Source organism: Lonchura striata, chromosome 3 (assembly GCF_050655825.1).
Source record: "Lonchura striata isolate lonStrDom1 chromosome 3, ASM5065582v1, whole genome shotgun sequence".
Classification (NCBI taxonomy): domain Eukaryota; kingdom Metazoa; phylum Chordata; class Aves; order Passeriformes; family Estrildidae; genus Lonchura; species Lonchura striata.
The window spans coordinates 106115956-106142915 of NC_140705.1; the positions used below are offsets into that span (position 1 = coordinate 106115956).

General features: G+C 38.9%; 1 long non-coding RNA gene across 4 annotated transcripts in view; it reads right to left on the reverse strand.

The window, feature by feature from the left end:
* The window catches only part of LOC146768052 (uncharacterized), a 149937-nt gene extending 124284 nt beyond the window's left edge, over window positions 1-25653 (reverse strand). For 2 of the 4 annotated variants that reach the window (XR_014954032.1, XR_014954030.1), the window contains exon 1: window positions 23978-25653. This is a non-coding gene — a long non-coding RNA (uncharacterized LOC146768052). Of the gene's footprint in view, window positions 1-364; window positions 12705-23127 lie in introns of those variants that run through there. The other 2 variants (XR_014954029.1, XR_014954031.1) reach the window with 2 other exon arrangements.
* Between the last annotated feature and the right edge of the window lie 1307 nt (window positions 25654-26960).

Consider the following 26960-nt stretch of genomic DNA (forward strand, 5'->3'; position numbering starts at 1 on the left):
CAATTGCCTCAAATCTATAATTTCAAGGGACATCAACATTTAATATTTTGTGACTCAGAAGACTTGGCAGCACTATATTTTACACAGGATTATTGCTGACTATAACAGCAGCACATCACTTAAAATTGTGCCAAAATTAAATGTAAGGTGTGAGGTTTTCCATTCTTACAATATTTACTCAAAATATCAGCAGAAATTAAAGAGACACTTCCGTCATTTATCACACTCTCAATGAGAAAGTCGTATGCTGCCACCAAATCCATTGAAAAACATTAAAATACTATTATTTTAGTAGTTTTAAATACAATTTGCTTCAAGTAAACTCTGAAGATTATGAAGAATACTGTATTTCTAGACAACTCACCTAGGTTCTCTGCAGTGATGATAAGGGGATGTCGTTCTTCCTACTCGCAATCCAAGGAAAATTATCCCTCAAAACTTAAATCGTCCTGAACCTCATGTTCTTTGTCTGTCTAAAGTGGTTTAAAGTAAATTATGCAGATACCCACGGGTGTGTCTGCTGTTGCTTATTTTACTCACACAAGCAATATGACTAATTCAATTTTAAAGCAAATCAATCCTGTTAGGTCATTCAGTCTGCATCCTGTAAAAAACAAGGCAGGGAATTTTGCTTGGTTCTGTGAGTTCCATGAATGTTACTTGAAAAAATTTTGCATTTAAACTTCTCAGTCTGACCGCCTCAGGAGCAGTCACTCCAACAACCATTGCATCAACACAGATTTTTATCTAGACATTCACACTTCTTCCCAAACCATTTAAAAATTTTGGAAGTGACAGCATTTCTGCATTGTCTGCAGAACTCTAGTAGAAACAGACCCCTTCAGTGATGCTGTCCCAAAAACTATAAAGATATGGAGAAATAATTTCTCAATTTCACATCATCACTACCATTTTAAAAGATGGAACTTTATTTCTAAGACATTAATTCTTAGAGGGCTCAGCATGTGGTGCAGCAAAGTTGTGAAGCTTTACTTTGTTTTACTCAAATGAGTTCACATTGTGTAAGATAAATACCACTCATTTCTTTGAGTCACTTCCCTGTGGACATCAGGGAAGAAGTAGACTTCAGTACCTTGAGGTGGCTGTCCTGGTGTCTGGGTCACAACAGGGATAATCAAAATTATGGCATCTTTCCTATCACAACCTCTTTCCCTCAGGAAGCCTCAAGTTTTCAGAAACTCCGCCGGAGTGAACTCCAGCTGGGATGTGCTGTAGCATGGATCATGCCACAAAGCTTACTCCAGTTTCAGGGATGTGAACCCAGTGAGTAATCTCAGAGAAGCTACAGCAGCCTAAACAAGAACAAAGGGCTGGTGTGTATAAATAATAACTGCATCCTCTCAGACTGAAGACACTGAGAGATGTTAAAGAAAACATAGACTTTATGAGGTTTTCACCTTAAATAGAAAGGCTAAGACATCACAGGCTGGAAAAATAGAGTCATCCTGCCACAGGACAAAGGCAAAACAGTGTATTTTAGCTGACCAGAACTCAGAGATCTCTCCTGTTCATGCAGCAATTTGGACATGAATCCACAGCCAAACCCTTGCTCATGGTTGGTATTTCGGTTAGCTTTTACTGGGTGATGCTAAACTCTGACTATTAATTTTTCTTCCCCTCAGACTTAGGTCTGCCTCAGCTCTCTCCACAGCTCCTCCTCAGCTCTCTGCACAGTCCCAGCTCTCTCCCTCTCCAGGCAGAGCAGACAACACCACTGTGGTTACCTGGGGCAGTAGATAAAAATATGTGTTTAAGCTGTATGTCTAGGGTAAGAAATCACACTATCTGAGCATTTCCATTTCAAAGGCTCGGGTGTTTGGGTCTTTTCCTGTCGTTCAGTTTTCTCATCTTTTTAAGATTCAATTTCCTCCACCTGGCTTTTGCTTAAGACAACAGTTTATGCTAAGTTTGACCACAAACAGTTAAGCCATTTCTGAGAATGTTGACAGAAAAGCAGGAGTATAAATTTGCTCCTTTTTTTTTTTTTTGCAACATTTTTAGTTTTGAACAGCTCAGCATCTCAGCAGGAAGTGGAAAAGAGTTAAAATTTGACCCTAGGTCAAAAATGTTTTTTGATGATCCAGTGAATTCTCTTTTCTATCACCAAGCATGTAAAATACAGAGCTTGAGCAGCTTGCAATTGATCACCCAGAGAGAAGGTCATTCTGGTTTTCATTGTTTTAGTAAGTCCTAAAGCCATGAAATTGTTCTTAAATAGCTCTACTCTGAATTTTCATGTGGCAAAATTTGTTGTCTAGATAAGACCACTCAGAATAAAAACTTTCAAATGGTGTGAAGTTTCAAGTTGTGGTGTGCTTTAAAGTTATGTTAAATTCTCGAATGGATTATTTAATTTAAGGTTGAAGTTACTTTAGGCCAAGATGTAATCAAATTAGAGAGAAGTGTGATTACTTTTTTTCTAAAATAAGGTAACTATATCAATTTTGTCAACAGAACCTCCTCCAGATCTTTTGTTTGAGCTGGTCCAATCTTTACCTTAGCTCATGTCCTTTTGGTGTTCTGTAGGAAACCAGAACTACACTTATTCAGGGCACCAACTGTTCAGTGGGAAGAAGGGTGTTTTCATTTGCTGCCTTACATTGTGAGAAGCACCTATGACTTGACAGCTTTATTGCTCCCCAGGTGCTCCCCTGGAGGAGCTGAGACAGCTTTGCCATCTTAGGATCTGCTGGCAAAATGCAGATAGAAATTGCAACTTGCACCCAGCGGGAAGGAACATGTAAACACGAGATAAAGGAATGTGTACAAAAGCGCTGGCAGAAGCGTGGGGGTTGAGAAAGTTAGCAGTTTTCCTGGCTGGAGGAGCCAGGCCAGCAGATAATTCTTTGGAGTGATTTCTTCCTCTTAGAAAGTACTCAAGTGACCTTAAGCTGCTGAGCTGGCAGCGAGCACAGCTCAAGTTCAGCGGATGCACATGTCTGCGCTGTGTGATTCCACCACAGGGACCCGAGACCTTGGGAAGCAGCTTTAATTGAATAAAGCCATCCAGGGCATGGACAGCCCTTGTGTTGAGTTGTTGGAACAGCATGAACTGAAAGAAGCGCTACGGCCTGAAAGCCATAAAACTGGGCTGACCGCATCCTCCAATCATTTTTTGGCGCCGAATTACACAAAGTTGTCTTTTCTTGTTGTGTTGCACAGATAAATGACACAGATTATGCCTTCATTTTTCAAAAGATCATACAAAAAAATTATCTTCAGAATGTCCCTAGATGTACTGCTGGAAAGAGCAGCATGAAATCCCTTACAGAAAGGGTTTTCCTTTTTCATCCCTTTTTAACAGAAAGTCATATGACTCTTTCTTCAGTTTGAAATTAATATTTGTTGATCAAGTGTATATATACACACATATATGTAATTTATATATTCATGTATATTTTCATTAACCATATATTTCTAAGAGTTCTAAAAACTATGAAATAAACTATTACAAGGAAATCTTCCTCACATTCTCATCTTGAATTTCTCTCTCCTCAGTGTAGCAGCCTCAGATTCCTATACTATTTGGGTTGAGTTTGAAAATTGAAATTAATTTGAAATATCATTGACAATAGCTCATATTGAGCATACTGACTGCAGAATAGTCAGTAAAAATAACCTTCCTTTGCCTGAAGGCTGTCAGTTTCCTCTCTTTTTATTTTAGACGGCCCTAAAACTTTCATTTTCATAAAACACATTTTTTATACTGCTCAAAAGCTATGGTAAAGAATTTCCAAGTCCAGCTCAATTTGATATGGTTAACAAAAAATAGAAGAAACCAATTAAATTTTGCATCTTCCAGTGTCTACACCAACACTACATGAAAGGGTTAGGAACATGTCCCGTGGACTTGTGCAAGACAACAACTTTTGTGCCTTCTTCTGACTGCTCATAGAATGTTATTTAATGAGGGAAATTTCATAACATATTGTAGAATTCTAATTAGCTGATAATGTGCAAAATATAAAGTTTTTTTCAGACAGCTAGCATTAAAAATAACTCAAAATCCTGAATGTTTTCACTACAGTTTTGTCTCACTTTACCTCATAAGTTTCTCCTCCAGTGAAATGAAGGCTAATAAAAAGAAATAGGATAAACTAGACCTGTAGTGCAAACCAGCTTATAGTTCCTTTGTCACTAAATAAAATCATGTGAGGAAAATGAAAATGTTACCTGAGTTTATTCTGTGTCATATATCATTCATGTTTAACTTCAGTGTCAAAATACATGCTGAAAATTTGCCTCTACAACTAATCCTTTTGGCTCAAAACAGGCTCTATGATTCTATTCCAGCAACACTTAAGCAAAAAACCCTGCACTGTTTGGATGAATAAAAGCAGCAACAGATGGAGCTATCTCATGTGAGCTTCTTGTAAGGCCTGAGCTTCTTAAAACACAGAACAGCTTGATGAAATGCTGCATTATAAAGAGCAAGTGAAAATTTGTAACAAGAGGTGAAATGCTGATTGTAATACCCTGAATGTGTTGCAACCCTTACCCAGTGAGATACAGGAGATTCCATGATCCTCAAATACAGTAGCTGTTGGAATCTGAGGTATTGATGATTCCGAGATTGTAGAAAGTCTCTGTCAGCCCCATTGCCAAAGCAGAAGCCATAATTGGTCTGTGCTGGTTTCCAGGTTGTTTATTCTGTTTATCTCTAACATGTTCTGCTGCCCTGCCACAGCTCTGTCCTGCAGGGCAGCGTGTGGGGCTCTGCCCTCAGTGGGATGTTACAAACATTAAATACCAGAAACTCCCTGGGCTGGATTTACAATAACGTGCCAATATCCGTCACCTACGTTGGACAGTGTGTCCCCAGCCTGAACCAACAGAAAAATGCCAACACCACAGTGAAACATGGAGGGCATGAAGAAGATAAAAAGGACAAAACACACCCAATTTCCTCCATCTTGTTCCCTTTTTACCCCTTATCTAGAATCCTAAAATTTTATTTTTGTACCCGTGCCACGCTTAATTATTACTTATATCAAACACTCAGAGCTTGTAATTCATCCTGTAAGATTGAAACTCTTTTCCATGGACAGAGATCACAGACAGTGTCTCTGGGGGCTCTGTCCAGGGGGGTTCCTGACCCCTGCCAGGGTCCCAGACCTTCCAGGGCAGCCAGAGGGAAGCCCTGAATTCCCACAAGTAGCAGATGGAGTCAAGAAGAGGCTGGATGCTCCTGAGTGTTGATAAAAGGATGCTGCTCCTGCCCCACAGTGCTCACAGAGGCCTCTTTCATCTACATCAGACACCGTCCTGGAGTCTTACAAGGCTGAGAGCCTCCCTGAGCATCACCCCAGAAATAATAGTCAAGCTGCTTCACCTGGACCTTCAGGAAATATTTCAGTGTTTTAGGAGGGTGGGAGGTTAATTAATTCAAACATTCTTTCTCTATATAAATTGGAGTTTTTTTCTGTGAAAATGCTCTTTGTCTCTTTCCCAACTGTCTTCAATGGACAAGTTAGGGAAGTTGTCACTGGATAATTTCCTGCTTCATCATAAGGCTTTAAAGCTTAATTTATATTTATTACTATGCTGTATATAAAAAATCATGGTAATGAAACATGTTAACCTGTAACATTTGAGCAAAGTCAGCAAATATTGTTTCAAGAACTTCAAGTATAAGCACTTTATAAAAACACTTCCATAAGTAAAAAATTACCCATACTTTAAAGGCTGCTCAGTCAGGCTTTTAATACCAAGATTGTCATTGAGATGCCTTAGAAGCTGTGGGTTATAGAAGCATATTTTCATTTCTTTCTCGTATTTTTCTTTCCTTTCCTCTAAAAAGCTTTTTCTGCTCAATGAAATATAAATAGTTGATCGTTATCAGAAAGAGACAGAAAGATATTCTAGAGAGCACCTGATGTCTTTCCAAACCACAATTACTTTAATGAAATTTCTTCCTTGGCTCCAGATTTTCATCTTATTTGTCACACAAATATAACCAAAAAATAAGAAAAAATATGCAAAAGCATAAAAGTTTTTTTTGGGTTTGTCACTGTATAGTGTTATATGAGCTATTTGATGCAAGAATAACTGTAAGTGAGAGTGAGTGAAAACAGAAGATCAGCCCTCCTTTTGAGAAATAAACTGGCCACTGCTTGTAAGTGTGGAAATTATATAATCTCATTCCCCCATATTCCATTCTATTGCACGGCTTCTTTCACAAGCAATTCTTGTTGCCAAATGCTTTCAGAAGATTTACAATACTATTATACAAGTTTTCAAAGCAAATATGGTAGGTCCATTCCTAATTGCACACTTTTTCCTAAGGAATCATGTAGGTTGGCTGATGATTAGCACTGCTAGAAAACAGTTTGTTTAAATGTTGATGGTGCAGTGGGAAATCTAAGGGAAGAAGTTCACTTAGGTCACAACTCCAAATAGGAAAAAAACTCAAACAATGAAGACTAGACCTTTAAAGTACAAATCCATAAAATCAGCAATTCGTCAGTTTGATCTGGTTGAACGTAATCTAGGATTTCTCTCCTTTCCTGGCCTAACACTAGTTATCTGAAACATTTTTTCAGATACTGGGATTTTAAACAGGCCAAGTAAGATTTCAGAAACCCATCCTCAATTTGGGATCCCTTCCAGGAGTAAACCACAAGGGCTGACCCTTACAGAATACATTTATATGCAGTGGTGATTTGGGGGAGTTCCTCATTAGCTTTTATACACTCTTCCTCAGGAAAATGCAAGCTTTTTTCAGACATATTAATTATACAGATGAGTGGCTGAGGGAAAGATATCCTTAAGTGGAAACTGTAATGGTTTGTTACTTGGCCTTAGGAAGCTTTACCCATTCTCTGTTTCATTTACAGAGAAATGTTGGCTACTTTGGCATAACATCTGAAAGTTCTGTGGTGATGTGTAAGACACTTTCTGTCAGCCTCTGGCCCTTGGAGTCATCCTCTCATCATTAAGTGAAGACACACATCAGCTGTCTTCTCTGGGACCTCTGAGGATCTTCCCTTGTGCCCATTACCATGACCTACGAGCATCTTTGGGGGTTGCAAATGTTTCAAACTCTGTGAAATGGCATCAATGTTTCCCTTTTTGATAGAAATGGAAATTCAATGCAAAGAGACTGTACCTTTGATTTTAAATGCTAAGGGCTTAAATACTTACAGGTATTTCAAGTGGTTTTGTTATTATTACTTAGTCTCTCATATACTGCAATAACTTGAAGAATATTTTTTAAAATTTATAAATCTGGTGGCCATTATGAGAGTTCAGGGTGTGGACACCATGAGCTTCAGGCTGGAGTGCAAAGGGAATTACACAAGGGAGAAATCTATGCAATCAGAATAGACTCTCTCAACTCCTTCCAAATGCATTGATGATAGATCGTGTTCTCTTTTTTATTCATGTATGTGGTGATCTCAGCTTTATTCAACCCTGCCTTTTGAGTGCCAGCATTTTAACCTAATAGATTTTAAATAACCCAAAGGAGTAGGTAGCTCACTAGTCTGATAAATTGTCTCATTTTTGATAAACATCTTCCCAGACCAGTCTTTGAAAGGGATTCAGTGCACCATTATAAGGTCTTAGAGAGCCAAGATAGTGAGTGATTTACTCTATCACTTCTCTATGCTTCAGATTTTCAGCTTTCCTTGCAAATACATCTGGTGAGAGTCTCATTTGCAACCTTTGCCTGCTGGTGAGTGCCAAAGACCTGTAGCAAGGGAGCTGTACTCTCTGAAAAGGCTTGTGTGAAAAACAAATGCCACTGCTGTTGCCACTGCAGAAGACTCTCTATAAAAGATGTGTAACAAGTGAGCACAAAGGGTTTGTTTGACAGCAACAACAGGCCTGTTTACCAGCTCGTGATGCATTCATGCCATATATGTTTGCAGATGTTCTACACACTAAAATATTTACGAATATCTTGATTTAAGGAGCATCTGTTGCAGACAGTAGAACAGGGCCCCCTTGACATAGTTGCTGCTGCTACATCAGCTCTGGAAACTTAAACAAGCTGTGCCTGCTGCATTCTCCCCAGTCATCTCTCTTGGTATATGTTCCTACTTTCTAATTTTAAATTTAAAGCTGTCTGCTGGAGAATGACTCAGAGAAAGGATGGGTGACTTAGTATGGAGGAAATTAGAAGTCCAGTCATAGTTAACCCAGACTTCTGACCCTGAGCCTGAGTCACACTAATTGTATTTGCTGTAACCCCCCACACAGAAAAACATGCACATAATCAAACAATGACTTTTTAAAAAGTGTCTGGACTTCGATGAAGGTCTGACTCTGGCTTGGTCTGGAACTGAAAAAGGAGACAAAAGAAGAAAAGGCTCTTCATGCAGTTTTTTCCAGTCCTGTTTAAAGAAAAAAACTGCACAAAAATCTTGGCCTTGCCATAACAGCAACATTGTGTTTGGCTTCATTGGGCTACTCAGGAGTCCAAAGCTTATTATGTGTGTTTGGGATTCTCAGCTGATATGACAGGCACCAGGCTTCTCACTTCAAAAAGCTCTGTCACAGTTCATCTCAGTCACTGGCATTCTCAAAAAGAGGGCAAAAGCTACAAGGGTTTCAGGGACGAGATGGTTTTCTGCCTTATGGGGTTTTTTTCTAAATTAAAAAAGGCTATGAGGAAAACCCTTACCCCTTATAAATTTTCAAAGTGCTTTTAAATTCAGATTAAAAGTTGCTTTTCCCCATTTTAGGAAGGGGAAACTGGAGGAAGCTATGGGAAGGAGACGCTTGCAAAACATCACAAACAACAATGCTACAAATAAGAGCTTCCACCTCTTGTAGGCTACCCAGCAATGTCCTGTCCACTATGAAACACTGGTCTCCCACCTTTCAGGGAATATCCAAAGCAAATTATACCTTTAAGATTAATCTTGCTGATTTAGCAATAAAAGACATCAACATTCTTCATGTTACTGTTCCTTTACTTAGAAGTTCCTATCAAATGCTAATTTGGACCCTGTTGCTGTTGTCTCTGACAGACAGCACCTCTGATCCTCTGATCATCTGAAGGGTAAAACTTGGATGTTGCTTTTCTTAATTTACTTCTCACTGCTGAAATCCAAACATAAAGATAATTTTCTGTTGGTGATACAAACCAGGAAATATACAGGAGATAAAAACTCCATAGTTATAGTTGCTGCAACAACTCCAATATTCAGAATTTTCTTGGGTTTAATCTTTTTTCCCATAATTTTAACTTTCCAACATCTCAGGAAAACTGTATTTGTAGAAATTTCTCTAAATACCATTATAATTAAAAAGAGAAAGAAAGTTGTCTGCAATATCCCAGAAAAGTTGTGAAAATTAGACTGGAAATAGTGTCTTCCATAGTGTGCACTAAAAAGTCAGCTAGTGGAAGGTTGCACTAGACTAACTGAGAGTTACTTAACTCTTTTCTCAGAAATGTTCCTTCTCTTCTCTCCCCTCCCTGAACATGCATACCCAGTCATCATCTCCTCTTCACATAATCTTTTTCAAAAGATTAGAGAGGAAGTTGGGGTCCTTTAGAGGCTCTCAGGACCCATCCTTGATGAGAGGCAGACTCCCTATCGAGACCTTTTTCAGCAGCGCTGCACTTTGTAACTCTGAGTAAGTGACACTAAAGACAGGTCTGAGGAAGGAAGGTCAGACCCCAGGATGGGAGAGGCAAGGGGAGATGCCCCTGCTTCTTGAAGAGATAACACATCCATTTCTTCCCAGATTTCCTTTTTTTAACATCTGCTTGCAGCAGCACAATTGTACCCAGGGCCTCCTTTGCAGTTACAATAGTGAGGAAAGATGTAGTTTATGACTGTTAAGAACTAAATGTCATTAATCAGTTACCATACAGCTGGGCCTCCTGGAATGAGTGACTTTTCTCAGCCCACATCCAACAGTTCCTGGGTCAGCCTAAGGCAACACTCCCCTTGTATGCTCCCAACATAATTTCTTTTGTTTTTACTCCAGTTACAGCAGTTGTAGAGAGCACTTCACAGTCTGGACCACAATGCAGCACTACCTTCAATTCTCCTCCCTGACAAGGAAGATTGCAAGTCCCTTAACACTGTAATGAATAAGAATTTTTAAAAAGAAAAATTATTTTTTGAATCACAAAATGAGGCCAAACAGGTTTGCTTTTAGGAAGGAGCAAACCCTCAGAAAAATCCCAAGAAGAGACATCTTTGCCACTCCCAACATCTGAAATAATCCAGAATCAAAAGTCATTTTTCTATTTTCATAGCAAACCTAGAAAAAAAAAATTAACAGTCTATTGTCTGCTACACTTTTGTCAGGGTTAAATGTAAGAAAATCAGGAAGACAGAAAAATCATGAGGTTACCGTCTCCATATACTTTAAATCTAACTATCTGTCTAACTTTCATTCATTGTGACAGTGGGTGTCCTTCTCTTTGAACACTGTTTCCATCAGTTTCCATCTTTTATGCTGCTGTAAATCAGGATAGAACTGTTATGATAAATTTGAGACCTGGCCTAAGTGAGTCTGTTCCATAGATACAGTCATTTATTCAATTACACAAGATCTACTTCTTTGGATGATTTTCTGGGAATAGGAGAGCATGGATTTGGAGGAAGCTCTATTTCTAAAAAGCTCAAATCCCTAGGGATCAGATACTCACAAGACTGCAATCACTATATATTTAACAAAAGGAACATCTTCTGCCCACAGTGAAATGTGTTGATTGCTATCTCACCAAATGAGGTATTTGAGCAGTGGTTTAAAGTGAACCACTTCTACATCACTCAGAAAACATTAGTCTAGTTTTCTACATCTATGAAAAAGGGACTTGTAGTGCATTAGACTATTTTCTGGAAGTGAAAGTCTAGTGAATACTTTTGTGGCTGTTTGGTCAGAAAAGGTTTTGCCTGTGAGAGCTAAAGCAGTCATCCCGAAAATGCTGAATTCTTTCCTCTCATTTATTAGCATTCCAGTCAGCAAAACTGCAGACTAGTCATACCCTAGTAGTCAGACTACCTGAACACAGAGCAAATAGTTCATGACAAACTTCCAAATCTGAAATGAAGTGACTCACAATAACTGAACAAACTGAATAGCTGGCTATTCATAAATGACTTACAAAGAGAACAAAGGTTAACATTTGGAAAGTAATTTAGAACTCATAGTTGGCCATGATCTCTTCTTTTGCCTTTTAAAATAACAAGGGTGATCAAAAAAGCAAAACAAGCCTTGAAAGACAAGCAACCTAATCTCAGAGAGATGAATCTTTAGATCATGCATGAAACACCATTGCTGGCTCGGCACTGCAATTACTTTGTGCAGTTCTGTGAGAGGTGGGAGCTGTGAGCCAAAAGAAAGAAACAAGGCCAGAACCAGCACCAACTTGCCACTAGCAGTAAAAAATGTAGAGCCTGCTTTAACTAGGCATTTCCAAATCCATAGGGGTCTCTCCCTACCAATTGCTCTGGCTTTCTTACTCTTCTTCTACCTGGCTTTATAGAGGTCTTTATGGCATATTCAGCTGGGCATCTGAGCAGTTTTTATTAGTGCAGCAAACAAAGTGGCTAATGCCTCTCACTTGTAATTTTTCACTTCATCTATTCTTTCTTCCAGAGAGCCAGTATGTGTGAATTGAATATTTGAGGCACCCTTGAGCATGATTCATGATTCCAGCTGAGTAATACATAATTATCTTTCTCCTCATGTCTTGCATGCCTTTTCTGATGTTTTGCCACCAATGTGGCCTTTCCTATTTCATCTGAACCTGGCTTAGGATTCTGAAGATTTATTGGTGAATAATGGTGTAAAAGTTCTTGTCTTTTTACAGGGAGTAATTTTTCGGATTGGAACTATATAATAAAGGCAAAATATTTGTGATACATACAATACTGTACCTAAACTGCATGTGTGTGTGAATCCCTTCCCAAGGATAGTCTGTAACTACCTGGTGCTGTGAGGGGAGACACTATTAAAGATCTAGACCAATATGGGAGTGGGATTTCACCACAAGTTTTATAAGGGTCACCTGTCTTATTGCTACTGCTACGTCCATGACCAGTGAACTAAATGATTCTGTCAGTTAGTAGTACTGCCAGAGATAGCAAAAATAAACACATCCAAGACACTGTCATCTTTTCATTTCCTTTCACATGTATCTTAATAGCCTATGTCTTTGGAGATAGTTTTATATCAAAATATTGAATTATTTTAATTATACATTTCTTTATTCTGCCACAGAATATAGCATTAAAAAGAACTTAATGGACGTGACATATCTATAGACAGATATATAAAGAGATATATAAATTTGTTCTTCTCTGCTTTCATACAGGTGGAATCATGGAAATTCAGGTCCCATCCCATTCAGTTTGATTCATTTCTGGGAATGCCATTGCATTTATCTATCCAACATTTCACAGGTTTTTGTGTAGAAGAGATGGAATTTATCCACACATTCACTTGACCAAGATGAGGTTGTACACCACCTAATTTAGGTGATTAGTAATAGCTATAGACCCTTCCATGAATCCTTAGCAGATCTAGCGAGTTGAGCTGCATCAATGCACCAGATCCAGCACATTCCTGGCCTGGGTTGATGAAGTATGAGGGTGATCATGAATGCATCTAAAATCCTACAATGTCAACCATCTTCATTACCAATGTCAGATCAAACCCCATTGAAACTCAGCAGCCAAAGTGAAGTGATTCTGTTTTATGATCCAAGACAGTTTGGATGTCTTGGATCTAAACTCTAAGATGTCTCTTAGATGTGGCCAGCTAGCAAAGCTGTTTCTGAAGTGATGAGAAGGAATCCTAACAGATTAAGAAATCTCAGTATTTTAACATGAGCAACAGCTGGATTTGTGAAAGACACTTCACATAAAATAAAACAATAAATCTTTCTTAACTCTGGTCTTCAGACCACTGAGAACTAAGCCATGATGAGCAGCATAGGTACTGTTTAGGTAAAAGAGGAAACTTCATGTATTGCCACCTATAGAGGATACAAGAAAAATAGGAGTCCTTTCACACCAATTATCTGAGATAGCAAGGAACAGGCTAACTAAGTGCCCCAAGAGGTTTTAGCTTAGGATCCTCAAGTGGAGTAGAGGAATTAAAAGCTTCCCTTAATTGTCTGTATGTCTCTAATGAACATTACAGTCTTTTAGATTTTTGCCAACATATACTGCTGGGGTATTATTTTAAAATTTGATTCTTAAAGCAAACAGCCTACTGTTTCAAAGCAATTTTGTTCTCTATCCAAAGAATTAGCTCAAGCACTAACAAAGTGGGCCATGGAGGACTGTGACAGAGACAGCGTGTGGGCAGCACTTTGCTAATTTGACCTCTCTTCACAGAAATGAGAGGAAACTGTGATCTGAAGCTGACATTTCCTTAGAACATCGCCCAGTTTTCCTAATGCTGGGACCAAAATTCACTGATAACAGGGCTTTGAAGTAGCTGGAGCAGAGCCAGGAAACATTGGAAGTATTCTTCAGAGAATATCTGTTTCAGATTACCCCAATGTATAGTAAGCCACACATGCTAACTTTAGCATTTCTTCTGCCTTTAAAGCTTTTTGTCTTCTGGATGATTGATCTTGAACCTTTTTCCTTTGGCTCAGTACACTAACATTTCTTGTCCAAACACTGCATTCCTACTTGGCATCCAATTTCTTCCCCACCATGTGTCACTAGGTTCACTTATCTTTCTCATCCTCTGACCCACATTAACTTTTACAAATATATGATTTTGCTGGAGTTCAAGCAGAACCTGTGGCAAACATTGCACTGAATGTGGCTAAGCAATTGCTTGCCATGGTTTCTTTATTTTGTTCATTTCCACCTGCAATACTGTCTTCCAGTGCTACACTTCTCCTCTCCATCAGAGGCAGCAGAAGGTTAACCCACAGGCAGGAGTTTGGATTTCCTAGTCCCATTTGAATTCAGCTGGAGTTGTACATCCAGTTTTCACAACATGTCATGAATATCAGTAGGGGCACCTCTGTAGGGCAAACCACTCATTGCTAACAGTCTGACATCCACAGTTTCTTCATGCTAAGTCTAGCCTGACCCCAGGTATTGCATGTTCATTTGCAGCTACATGGTTTTATATGTACATCTTCCAGTCTGGTATTATACAAAAATAAACCAGATCACGAGCATCACAAGCTTATGCTGCTGAAAATCAAAGTTCACTAAGAGGTGATGGCTGGTAACTTTGTTCTGATCCAGACTTTAAGACCAGTACAGAAACACCAATAATTCTTCAGAATTTTTGGCTGAAAAGGGTGCCAGAGTAATCATTCTGAGCAGTGAAATGCAGAGCTGTCACAGCAAGGGGTGGGTCTGACAGCATCCCTCACTCATCTGGCCACTGGAGAATGTCTGGGGCTTGAGCTGAGCACCTGTGGAACACAGCATGGTGCATTTCCTTCTCTGCAGCCACACCCTGGGCTGTTAGCAAGCCTGACTCTCACTGCCCAGCCTGGCCATGGTTTCCAGGGCAGAACTGTTGATAGCCAAACAGACCTCATTTGGTAAGTCTGTCAAACAATCAATGCCAGCATGGTTTAACATCTAACCCATGGTATGAAAGAGTCTATAACCTGCCATGAAGTTCTGAGACAATCTTTTGCCTTTTCTCCAGCTGGAACATAACATCAATTAATGTGACATGGAACAAGAAAAGGGGGTAGCAGGCTATTCTGCCATCAGGCCCTTGTCTTGGAAAGACAGTCAGAATTCATACAAATTTTTAGTTTCAACACATCCTATAAAAATAATGAAAGGAGTAATCCATACAAAAAGCTCCCCTCTTTGTCAAATACAACAAAAAAGTCTGCTTTCCAATAGGAAGAAAATATTTCCTTTTATCACTATGCAAATAGCTCAGTGTGTTTTGAAATCTAAACAAACTTAAAATTATGAGTTGGGCTCCCAGACTTTTACATTTTGGACTGTTGGGTTTGGTTGTGTTATCTACTGACTTTGATAATTCACTCTGTCAGTAGCATAAAAAGATTGACCAGACTTGTAGGAAGACCAGCTCATTTGGTGGTGAGGGATGGACTATACACATGGCAGGTAGTTACTGGCTGATCTTCTTCACAAGCCACGAAGAAAACAGGGAAAAATAAAATCACTCATCCGTGTGTGCATCCTTCTAACACCAAGGCTTGTGTGCACTGCTGTCAGGAGCTGCAGTAGGCTGGCCACTGCCTGATGCTCTCTGGAAATCTGTTAGCTGTCTGCATATCTAAGAGAATCCTTATAAAGGGAAAATCTACATGCAGTTTGGGGGAAAAGAATAACAAAAAGAAGCAAAACCAAATCAAAACCACCAAGCAAAAATGTCCAGAGACCTCCAATTAAGTCTGAGTCCTGCCATTAAGCAAAAGACAGCCTAACATAATTCCCTGAACTAGGACTAACACCCCATATTTCCTACCCTTCAGCCACCTCATTCTTATATAAAATACTGCTCCTACTGTTTTGGGAACTTTCTTTGTAAAAAGTTACTTCTGCACATGAATACAGATATTCACCCAAGTGCACAATGCCAGTGAACATAGGGAAAGCACAACTTTCCCGCTATTACCCTTTTTTGTCTCATTCTCTTCTTCTTTAGACTGTGATTTCACAAGATGCTGCTGAAATTTCTGAGTTTCCTTTACTGTCACCAGAATAGCCAATAAAGTAATAATTTTGGAAAAGACAAAAATTAAGTTAATCCATTTTCCATACTGAAGCAACATTTTGAGAACAAATTTACCTACATTTATTTTCAGTGAAAGAATGTCTGCCTTAATGCATTTTATTTTGAATGGAATAAATATCTAATTACAAAAATGTGATGGGTAAGAAGTGACCTCACCAAAAAAACTGCAAGTCTTTCATTTCCAGTTGACCTGACACAATGTTTTTTCCTTCCATTTTTCAGTTCAAATGTAATTGTTCAGACAGCCATTTGGCAGAAGGCTTTAATATTTTTAAAGAAAAATTCACTTGTCTATTAAGAGCAGTTGTGAAGGCAAGCACTCCTGTTGGGGGAGACACCTAGTGAGAGAAGAGGTACCTTACAATCATGAATTGTGCTCTCTAGGGTAACCTGAGTAGTTCGGGAAAAGGTACAGACTGTCCTTCTTCCTGATGTTAATTGCTATCAACTACATTTTCCCAATTGTATCAATTGCATCACATGAAAATTTGTAATTAATGACAATCAGCGACTGCTATTAGATTGCAGTCAAAATGACAATTTGGCACTGAGACACAATTTGAGGAGTTCCTGTTCAAATTGCCCAAATGAAGGTTCTAGAGAAGAAATGGAAGGCTTCAGAAAACTGGCATGTGACCACTTGATCCTGGTGGTCTCACTTTACTGCATGTGTGGAACTGAATAATTTTCAGTGCACAACCGTCAGGGAAATTTTACTCTAATTTACAACCCAGAATTAAACTAGCTTCTAAATTGCAAAAACACATTACTAATGATGACAAGTTTCCTGCACTGCACTTAACCCACTCTTTTCAGAAGCTACCATCCAGCCTAGGAAAATGTCATAAACTCCCCAAGTATTATGATGTCAAGGCAAAGAGCAGTGGCTTCATCAAGGTCACACAAAGGTTGCACCTGGAAGGTGAAAATGGAGTTGAGCTTTGACAGCAGACCATCATCTCTCACTGATGTCAACCTCTGTAATAAATGATATCTCCTTGGTGGGGAACTGCCCAATCTGACATCATTAGTAGATCTGGAATTGCTAAAAGGTTTAGGGCTTCAGCATGTTTTGCTTTTAATTGAGCATGAAGCTGACTTGGCAATAATACCAAAAAGAGCCTTACACCCAAATAAAATCTGTTTAGATTGGCTGGTCTTCATGAAGTGATTCAGAACAACAAAGCTGCACCTTCTTCATGTCGACACAGTTGTCAGGACTAAATATTGTGGGCTGCTCGTCTTCATATGAGATTGATTGCACAATATTTGTGAAAGTGCAAAGCATTTGAAAAGCATCTTGTGTGGGAAGAAAACAAATGGATCAGCCCTCCTCCCCTTTGAATCTATTTGGATCATTATAAAAACAGATAAACTGCTGAGTAGGAGACATAAGTAAGGTCATCCTTGCAGGGAAGTGTGCTTATGTCAGATTCACCCTGGGTAAAACTAATATATCCTCATATGGCTTTAGAAAGATTTCTTCTTGGTTCCTGAAATGAAGAGCTGACAGCCCAAGAGGAGCAGTCATTAAAAATAAAAGCACATTTTTACGTTTAGGAAAATAACACATCAATCCCTGAATTTAAAATCATCTTTAACATAACCATGTTTCCAGTGATCCTTTTTCTTGCTACAGCATGCCACTCTTAATAACACATGCTTTTGAAGATCAGAATTCTACAAATACTTAAAGATGTTTCCTCCATTCCCACCTGACTTCTGGTTCTCCAGCTCATGAAGGCATTCCCCATGCTCCATAAGCCACATGCTTCAATTCCCTGAATGTATATTATCCATAATTTATTTAATCCCTCATCATTGGGAACTGTAACTGTATCATAAAATAAATGGGTTGTGTCTGTTTCTTGTTCTCCTCAAGATCTTGATGCATTTTACACAGATGACAAAGACATTCCTATTGTAGCATCAGCAGATTTATTCAGGAAGAGCCCAGCCCTGCCACATGGTAGTTTTAATGCTCATTTCAGCAAGAGCAAGGTCCCAGTCGGCAACTGTTTGTCTAGTGGAGTTTTTTGATAGAGGTTTCAAGTCCATCTGTGAGGTCCTTCAAAGAGGGTACCTTGCCTTTGCCCCATAAGAATTCTTGACATCTCCAAACAAACACTAGCAACAGTGTGGCCCTGCAATCAGCTAGACCAGTTATCTGAGAGGAGAGATTGGGAGCTCTGCCCCCCCAAAAAAAAAAAAAAAACGGGATATTTAGTATTTTTTTTAGCCGGATCATCTTGCTGCATGATTGCTGTTGCCAAAGCAGGGGAAGGGTGTGTGTGAGCACACTGACAAGAGTGGAATAGTCACTTCTCTTACAGCTTGAAGTCAACTCAACCTCACTGGGTCATCAGCATCTTTCAAATGTACTGGGCTGCATCCTTTGCTGATAAGTCAACAAAGTTAGGTCACCACTAGAGAGGTCTGGACTTACACCAGCTAACAGTTTATCCTGTTACAGTAAGTCTCCCCCTGAAGCTGAATGTATTAGATAGTTCTCCAATAAAAATGAAATCTATTCTCACCACCAGTCACTCTTGTTTTCACAGAGGGCAAAGCAAGAAGATGTATTCTGAATCACATGCCTGGCAAGGCAAAACACATCATGCTTATCTGTTCGTCAGCCCACAGCTGTGATTCAGCTGCAATTATTTCCCCTGAAATAGCAAGTTCATCTATCATTATTATCCTTATTATTACTGCACTATTTTTTTTAAATGGCAAATAGCATCTATCTTTGTGGAATGTGGGAAGGCTGTTTTACATTTGATATTAAAAAGTTCTTTTGCAAAGTAAACATTGGCTGATCCTTAGAGTTGGTATACTGTTTAGGAATGCAGCCTTGCACAAAGCCCAGAGGCTTTTCAGGGTGTTAAAAGAAACCTCAGGCATTGAAGTCATCCCCAGGAATCAGATGAAACTGATGTGTACACGTGTCAAAATGGCATCTTCAACTGTGTGAATATGTCAACATGATTTGAGCTCGTAGGAAGGCAGGGGCTGTTTGCAACAATAAAAAGCACTGTTTAAAAGGCTGTTTTCTAAGATGGATTAACTGCATTAAAAAAAAAATTAAAAAGGTAACACACAAAAAACAAGACAAAAGGAAAGCTGAATCAAACCTTAAGAATGAATGCCTACTGCTGCTCTTTCAAACAAGGTTAATAATTGTAGGCACACACAAAAAATCTGGAATGTCATATGCTCTGTTCATTTGTAATTAAGACTTCAGTGTTATCCTCCTTTTCACTCAGTTTCCATATCCTTTGTTTAGAGTTGGAAAGCCTCACCAGCTGTCCCTAGCTGGTCTTAGAGCAGCTCTTGTAGAGGAGAATTGATCTCCTTACAGGACACGACCTTTACACTATAAAATATCTAGATCTAATCTATGTTTTTCTTTACACATATTAACTACTCCTTCCAGCGTTATGGGAGATTGTTCTCCTTTCCTTTAACATAATATAGGAAAGTGGCAAAACCTGTCTCTGTCCTGGCAGGTCCCTGTACTGCCATGTTCATCTGGTGCTTGGTGACTATATGTGCCTTTGCAGTGCTGGACTTGGTCTGCTGTTCAAGAGCTGGAGAGGGAATACAGAAGCTGGAGAGGAAGAGGAGCTAACAACACTGCCATGGTCTCAAGTCTCTTGGCATAACTTGGCAACTCACCTAGAAAACCCAGAAGATATGAAGACAAGCTCTTTATTCTGATTTATTCTGTTCCATCTCTAGAGTGGTAATACCATCAGCAGAGCAGGCAGAAAACGGGAAAGAAAGAGATAGGAGATAACTTTTCACTAAAACCATTAGGAACAATAAATAATTTTATTCTGAGTTACTGTCCCAGCCCCTTAAGGGCCATAGGGTCATAGGTGTCCATCCACCTCCAAGGTAGAATTTAAGCCAAACTTTATCTTGACATGATGCACTTTGGTGTCACCTCTCAGAGGTGATGTTGGCAGTTCCAGAGCATTTTCATTAATGCTTGTCCTGATGAAATATTCCAGGTCAGAGGGGCCACTTCCAGGCAATAACCCAGCATTTTCTTGAACACACAAACAAAAACACAATTCTGCCTCATATTTCTAATAATAACGAGCAGTAATGATGACTCAAAGCTGAAATTCATGGTCTAATTGGAGACTGAGCCTCTCTGACTGATAAGAGCAACATGAATAAGATATATTTGAGAATGCTTTCTGGCTGGCAAGGGAAGGATAGCAAACTTTTATAAGTCTCTCATTTGCATGGTGGTATAAAGTGATGATGAAAGGCTAGAATTCGTCTGTGTAAGTTAAAGATATAATGCAAGATAGTGCCACACCCAACCTTCAATGAAAATGAAGAAGTCTTTCTGCAAAGATGCACTAATGAAGGGGCTCAGCAGTCAATTAAAAAGAAAAATTTAAAAGCAGACATTTGTTGTTAGGATATTAGATGGGAAAATTAGACAGATGTGAATAATCCAGCCTTGAGTACTGAGCTGGCAGAGCAAGTAAAATTTTAGTTAGGTAAGATGGTTAACACAAAGAAGGCAAAACTTGAAAAAAAATCCCACTATTTCATATTGAGCAAGAACTACATATTATTGAGACTCAGCAGGGTTGCAGTGATTTGGAAAGTGAGACATAATTTGGAACAGGATTGAACAGAGAACAACTACCTGTCCCAGGTAATTAGGCTAATTCCACAGAATCTTTTGTTTGGGCTTGCCCACTAAAGCTCTCATTGCAGATTCCTTAAAATATGAAATGTGATTCCCAACGTGCTGTGAAGGTGTCAAACAGAGCCTGCTGTGAGCAGAACTGTATGACAACTCACATGAAAACTTCCTGCTTCAGCAATATAACCAACAGAACATGCAGCCATCATGAGTTTCACATTTCATGCTTCTCACTGAAATTAGGTAACACTGGGAGAAGAAAACTAATGGAAAAATTCACCTACTTTAATGTACACTCTTAATAAAAGTCTTCTTGCTATGAATGAGAGGAATCTGAAAAAACCTATTAAATGTGTAAGTAAAATTTATAGATTACATAGGTATAGTTGTAATCACAAAACTATCCAAATTCAATAGTCTCAGTTCAGAAGGGCAGGGGGAATTGTCCCCAGCACTAAAGAAGGCAAAATCTGTAGTATTTGTGGAAGGCAAAAAAATAGCAATAAATTCAGGTTCACTAAAATATCCTGTTCTGAAAGACAAAATATGTAATTGTATTTTGATTTTTAAATCTATTTTAATTTACCTATATACATATATTTGCTTTCAGAAGAAGATATTATTTTTTAAACACAAGAAGCCAAATGCATAAATCAAATTTTACTCAAAAAAGAGAAAAAAATACAAAAATGTGTGTCCAGATAAGGAAATGTATTTCAATGTTATTGAAACAGAGAAATGTGTGATTATAATTATATTTTATTTTAATGAAATTTCACTGAAACAAATTTTAAAATTCTATTGGAAATTTTTTAATACCTTCTGCCTGATCAGATATCTACAATTCCATCTCTGCAAAGTAACCTTAACTTTTCTTCAGAGCATTTTTAGATATCAAGGGAGCAGGGAGTAGTTCTCAGAGCAGCCTCCTGTCTGCCAGAGTATCTTCAGCACTGGTTGGCACAGAGGCAGATTGTAGCCCTTTTTCATCTAGAAGCTATTCAGTGCAGCACATTTGTTATTCTTTGCTGCCAAGGAGACAATCTGCTTTTCATTTCCTCTGAAGAAGAGCATAATACTGTGAGGAAAACATCAGATATAATTAGGCAAAATGGTTGAGTGCCTGACTGAGCAGAGAAATAGAACTGTCCTGGACATGAAAAATAGCCACACACCTCAGAAAGAAACAAAAAAAAGGAGAAAACTGCTGGCTGCCTAACTGGACCATGCAGAAGCTACCACATTGGGTTATTTCCTAGGAATTGTGCAAACTGTCTTCTCAAAACATCTGAAATATGAAAAAATAGAATTATAAAATACAATAGAAGCCCACCCCTACACAGCTTCTGCTATTTCCCTACATTATGAACTAATATGTATCTACAGATAGAAAACCTGGCTTCTGAACATTTCTAGACCTGTACACAATCTGGACACAATTCTCCAGTGCTTTATGCCAATTATGTGTGTGTGTCTGTCTGAAAAATGTCCTTTTAACTTACAGAATTAGGAGTTTGCAAGAAGCCTTTTGCTGCTAACAGCAAATATCAGTTGATTCATTACTGTTCACAACACTTGAATGTTTTGGAACAGGAAAGCCTGAATTCTCATATTCCCCTGAGTCACAACAGTGAGCAGCACCACCCCATGCCTTACAGCCCATGAGGTTATGGAGGGCTGGAGGACTCTCCTGGAAATGCAGAAAACAGCAGGGAAGTCAGCTATCAGGTAACTGAAGTTCTTGCTTCATCAAAGCTGGGCAAAGGCCTTAAAAGTGCAGTCAGAGGCACTGCCAGTCACCTCTTACTCCCATCAAATAGTAAATACAGAATGGCTATGGCTAGTGACAGACCACAGCTTTCTACTAACTCTGCAAGCCCTGTCTGGATTCATCTCAGCTTGCCTACAGCTTTTTTTTTTTTTAGGTTTATCCCCTTGTAAAGGTAATGTTTTAATGACCATTTGGAGATTGCTTTGTCTAATTTATACCCTTATCTTTGGCTAATTATGTTGTACAGCCATATTTTTTATAGAGTCAGATGTAACAAGCACCTCATCTGTACTAATGAATGAAGTAGACTTAAATCATCTAGGATAACAAAATAATTTATGTATAAAGGCAAGGTATGACAGCAGGTTACAGTGGAGAGGAGTACAGGCATTGCACGACCTGAGAGAGGGCATGAGACAGCATTGTAGGCTCTGCAGAAGCAACTAGCTCACTAATCAAAGAATCAAAGAATGTGTCAAACTGCTATTCAGGTGAATAATGTGAACAAAATTAAAATTCTATTAAATGTAGATACTCCAAACAGCAAATCTGGGTGTAATGTCGAAATACAGATTAATGAAAAAGCTGAAGTGCAAGTCATGCTAGAAAAAAAATAAATTAAAAATGTTCCCAAATGTACACTAGAAAAAGAGGGAAAGACCTTCAACACCACCTTCATAGCTCTACCTGTGTAGGTCTCAGGAGATTGATGACACAGTAACTCCTCTTCTACACTGAAGCCAGTGAGCCAAAGGGCGGGGGAAGATCTTGCATCACAGCAGAGAAAGGCTATGTGCAACAGAGTGTGTATACAGCAATTTTATCTGCATCATTATTGAAGTATTTTCCAGAATTACACTCCATTTTCCTTTTCTCTTCATTATTCATTAATTAAACTGACAGCAATTCAGTTACACAAATAACATTTGACATTACAGACAAGGTGTGTTTTCTTTCTGCAGAACAAGCATAATTTTGAGTACAACACTACCTTTCACCATAGATGATCTTCATGCAGGCCTTGGACCCCCATGGATGCAACAAAGAGCAGCATATCCATCTGTGTTAATGTATGATCAGCCTATCAATTCAGCACTGCCAGTGAGAGCACGATTGCCAGAATCTCTTACCAGCACAAGGACATAAATGCATTTTGTTTTCTGAGCTGAACTAAGGTGACTCTGCTTGTGCTCTCCAAGTCTGAGAGCTCCAAACATGAAATCAAACCATTGTGGTTAGCCCAGCAGTGAACAAAAGCCCTGCTGAGAGCCAGCTTCAAACTACCCAGGTTCAGCACTGCCCTGATACAGCCACAGCATTTGCAGTTCACATCTGGCTGATTCTGTCTGCCTGCAAATCAACACAGATACACACTTGAAGATACAGCCCAGAAATCCAAAACACTTCTGATATTTTTTGTATTCCCCATTTCCTATCTATTCTTTCTCTCTCTCACTCTCACTCGCTCCCTCTCTCTCCCCCCGCCCCTCCCCCCCACCTTTTTATCTCTTCCTTTTTTGATTTTCCAACAGATTTTTGGGTCTGGCTCCTCTCCAGTGCACACGGATGGTTTACTAGAAAGAACCCTGCCTAATATTTCTCTAGTGGCTTAGGCAGTGACAGTGTCCATAAGAAGCACTACACAGAAGTTTCTTTGACAAGATGGCCACAGTGGATCATCCAAAGCAGCAGTGGAGATGAGCAAGAAAAACATCTCACCCTCCTACAACTCAGTGCGACATGGTCCTCAAGTGGATACTCCATCAAATGCTCCCGTGCAGTGTAATGCCTATCAGCCACAAGAGGCAGTCAGATCTTCAAAAACAAATCAAATGTGTTACCTGGATGAGCAAGGACTAGTGAACACTTTCAGCTGTAGCCAGAGAGGATGATGTAGCTCAGCAGTGCAAACTGAATCAGTCTAATAATTGTCAGAGCTGAGAGTTTCAGGAGGAGATTTACAATGGTTCTGCATTCTGGCTTTAGCCTTAAAAGTTAGGGTGGGGACTGTAAAGAATTGGCAGCTGATAACAGAAATGGAATTAAATCAAAATATCTATCCTTTGTTTATTCATCATCTTGAAATATTTATAATGGTCCAAGTAGCCCTCCACCCACCTCACACTTGAGCTTTTAAACGTCCAGATTCAAGACTGGCAACATCTTGAGTCCATCTCTGGATTAACCCAAACCCCCCTACTTTGACCATTAACAGATACTTCAACAAAATGAGACCAGAACCTCAGCTGGCATCAGCTTTCTATTTGCTGTCTAAATCCAAATTAATATTAGGCATCACAAGATTAAAATAATCCCTAATTAACCTGAGAAATGGAATCCTGAGTGAAGTCATGCAAGGGCTGACTTCAGCTAACAGCCCTTTGTTCTAAATATATATATACAAATATATGTATAGATAAATACATACATAAAACAAATATAGGGCAAACTGCCCTTAATAGAGCAATGTCTATTACAATACCTATCTAGCTGGATTTTAAGATTCCCTCTTAAGTTTAGCATTTGCTTCCACTGTAATTATTTTCTTTAAAAAGAACTGTATACATAGAGTCCATATTAAAATCACAAATGTCTATAATGCTCCTAGAGCTCACATCTGCTTTTTTTTTTTTTTTTTTTTAATTTTCCTCTTTAAGGAGATGGTTGCCAGTAAGGAAGATTACATATTGCCTTAAATTTTCCCAGAATATGTCTCCTTGGATCCAGCACTACAGTTCAGCCTTTTGTACACATAGAGAGGGCAGTTGGAACATTTCAGATACAGATGTGAACCTTCCCAGAGTTAATTATTCACATTATTGTTTGCGTCTTCAATTTGAGTTACCCAGCTTGTATTAGACTCCTGCATACTATGCACTGGTTTTGGTGCACCAATACCTTCTGGGAATTTCTGGCTGCAGCTACTGATTGATATCTAAATTCCCCGACACTTTTTGATTTGTGCAACTGGTAGTGAAATTGTGAACACACAGGTGGAAAAAAAAAAAAACTTCTACCAGAAAGCAGTTATTTAAACAATTAGCAGCACAGAGGAGACTAAGGATAGCTCTTCTAAGACCTTTTATCTGCATTCCTTATTCTCCACTGTCTGCCTTTGGTGATCTGAAATTCCCAGCCCTGCAGACTGCTGTCTTGGTGTACTATTTTTGCCAAAACTACAAGGCAGTTTATCAAAAGGTTTTTGAATGATGACACTTTCTCCCAGACCTGAAGGAGCAGCTCATTTATTCCCTCCATATCCTCCTTGCACTTGCTACAGAAGAGCTGTGAGGTGTTTTTGGTGATCTGTTTCAGACTTCTTTAACATTGAATACTCTGGTTTCATGGTCTGACAACTGATTGATAAGTCCTCTTTTGTGGGCTGAGAATGACTGACCTTTTCCTCTGGGATTCCCATTATAGGGTAGCCCTGTGTCCTCTTTCTTGGCCAAGTGCCATGGGAAAGACAGCTTGCAAAGACAGCTCAAAGAATGATGTATGAATTACAAGAAAAAAAAAAAAAAAAAAAAAGAGGAAGAAGAGGCTTTGAAAATCAGCATGACTGTGTACACATAGTTTAATATACATGAATCTTTTTATCCTGTAAGGGTTCTTTCTCACATCTTTCTGTTGACCTTGAATGTTAAGATGAGCCTCATTTTAAATAGGTTTCCCTGGACATGTCTGATCTCTAGGCACTTTTTTAAAAGAATTATCTACTGAGATAAATTTCCAAACAAAATCCGTCACACTCAAGACATGGATTTCCAACTTCACAAGCCATTAGTTAAGCTGGAAGAAGAAATTGCAGCAACCATAGGCTTCCCTGAAAGTTATACCTTGCCTCAGAGGCCAGCGAGACCATTACTGGGGAATGGCTAATGGGAGGATGAGAGTAAGGAAGAGCCAGATGCTTAAGATGTGGGAAAGTAACTCATGCTCCCCAAGAAACTTCTTGGATTCCTTCTGATTTAATGAGGTGTTTTTCCTCCACCACTTACTGCAAAGGTAGTGTCTCATTAAGCAGTTGGTAGCTTATAGAGCTGCATTATCTGCTTCATGTCCATACCACGCTTCACCCATAACTGGGTATAAGTCAAACTCTAAAACTCTAAGATTCCAGAAAGATCAGAGGGGTAAAAATTACTGAAATACCTTGCAGTGGGAGAATAATGGAAATGGAAATAATGCTGCAAAATATTCAGTCCAACTTCTGTACAAAAGAGGTGAATAAAGTTATTGTCATGGTTTGTCCACTTTCAATTAATCAATATCTAAATTGACCTCTTCCTTCCAGAAAAATTCTTTTTCCATATCAAACCACAACAGTTATTCAGGCCTAAAATTTTCAGGCTGGATGAGGGCTCCCAAAGCATTTTTTTAAGTCTAGTCATTAAACATTTTCCATGAAAAGCAATTTCTGAGAATCCCTCAAAGTTGAGGACTCCCAAAGCATTGTACAAATTAAGAATTTAAACATGCAGATACATTTCAATCTCTATTTGCACATTTCTGTCAATGGATTTCCATTGGGTTTATCCTGGACTTGTTATATTTGTATTAGGGAGAAGTATTTAATTAGTTCTATTGCTTAGGACCTGTCACAACAAGGGACACTGAGGGAGATCTAGGAAAGCATTGGGATATCCCCTGCCTTGGAGGATTGCTCAGGAATCTGTCAGTGTATATTTTGTCAAATATTCAAATGAGATGGGCACAGATGGAGGGAGATTTTTTCTCTCTTACACATTAACCAAATAGTTCCCCAGACACAGCAAGATGCCCATCTTACTACTCCTGATAGAACACATATAAGTGCAGTGC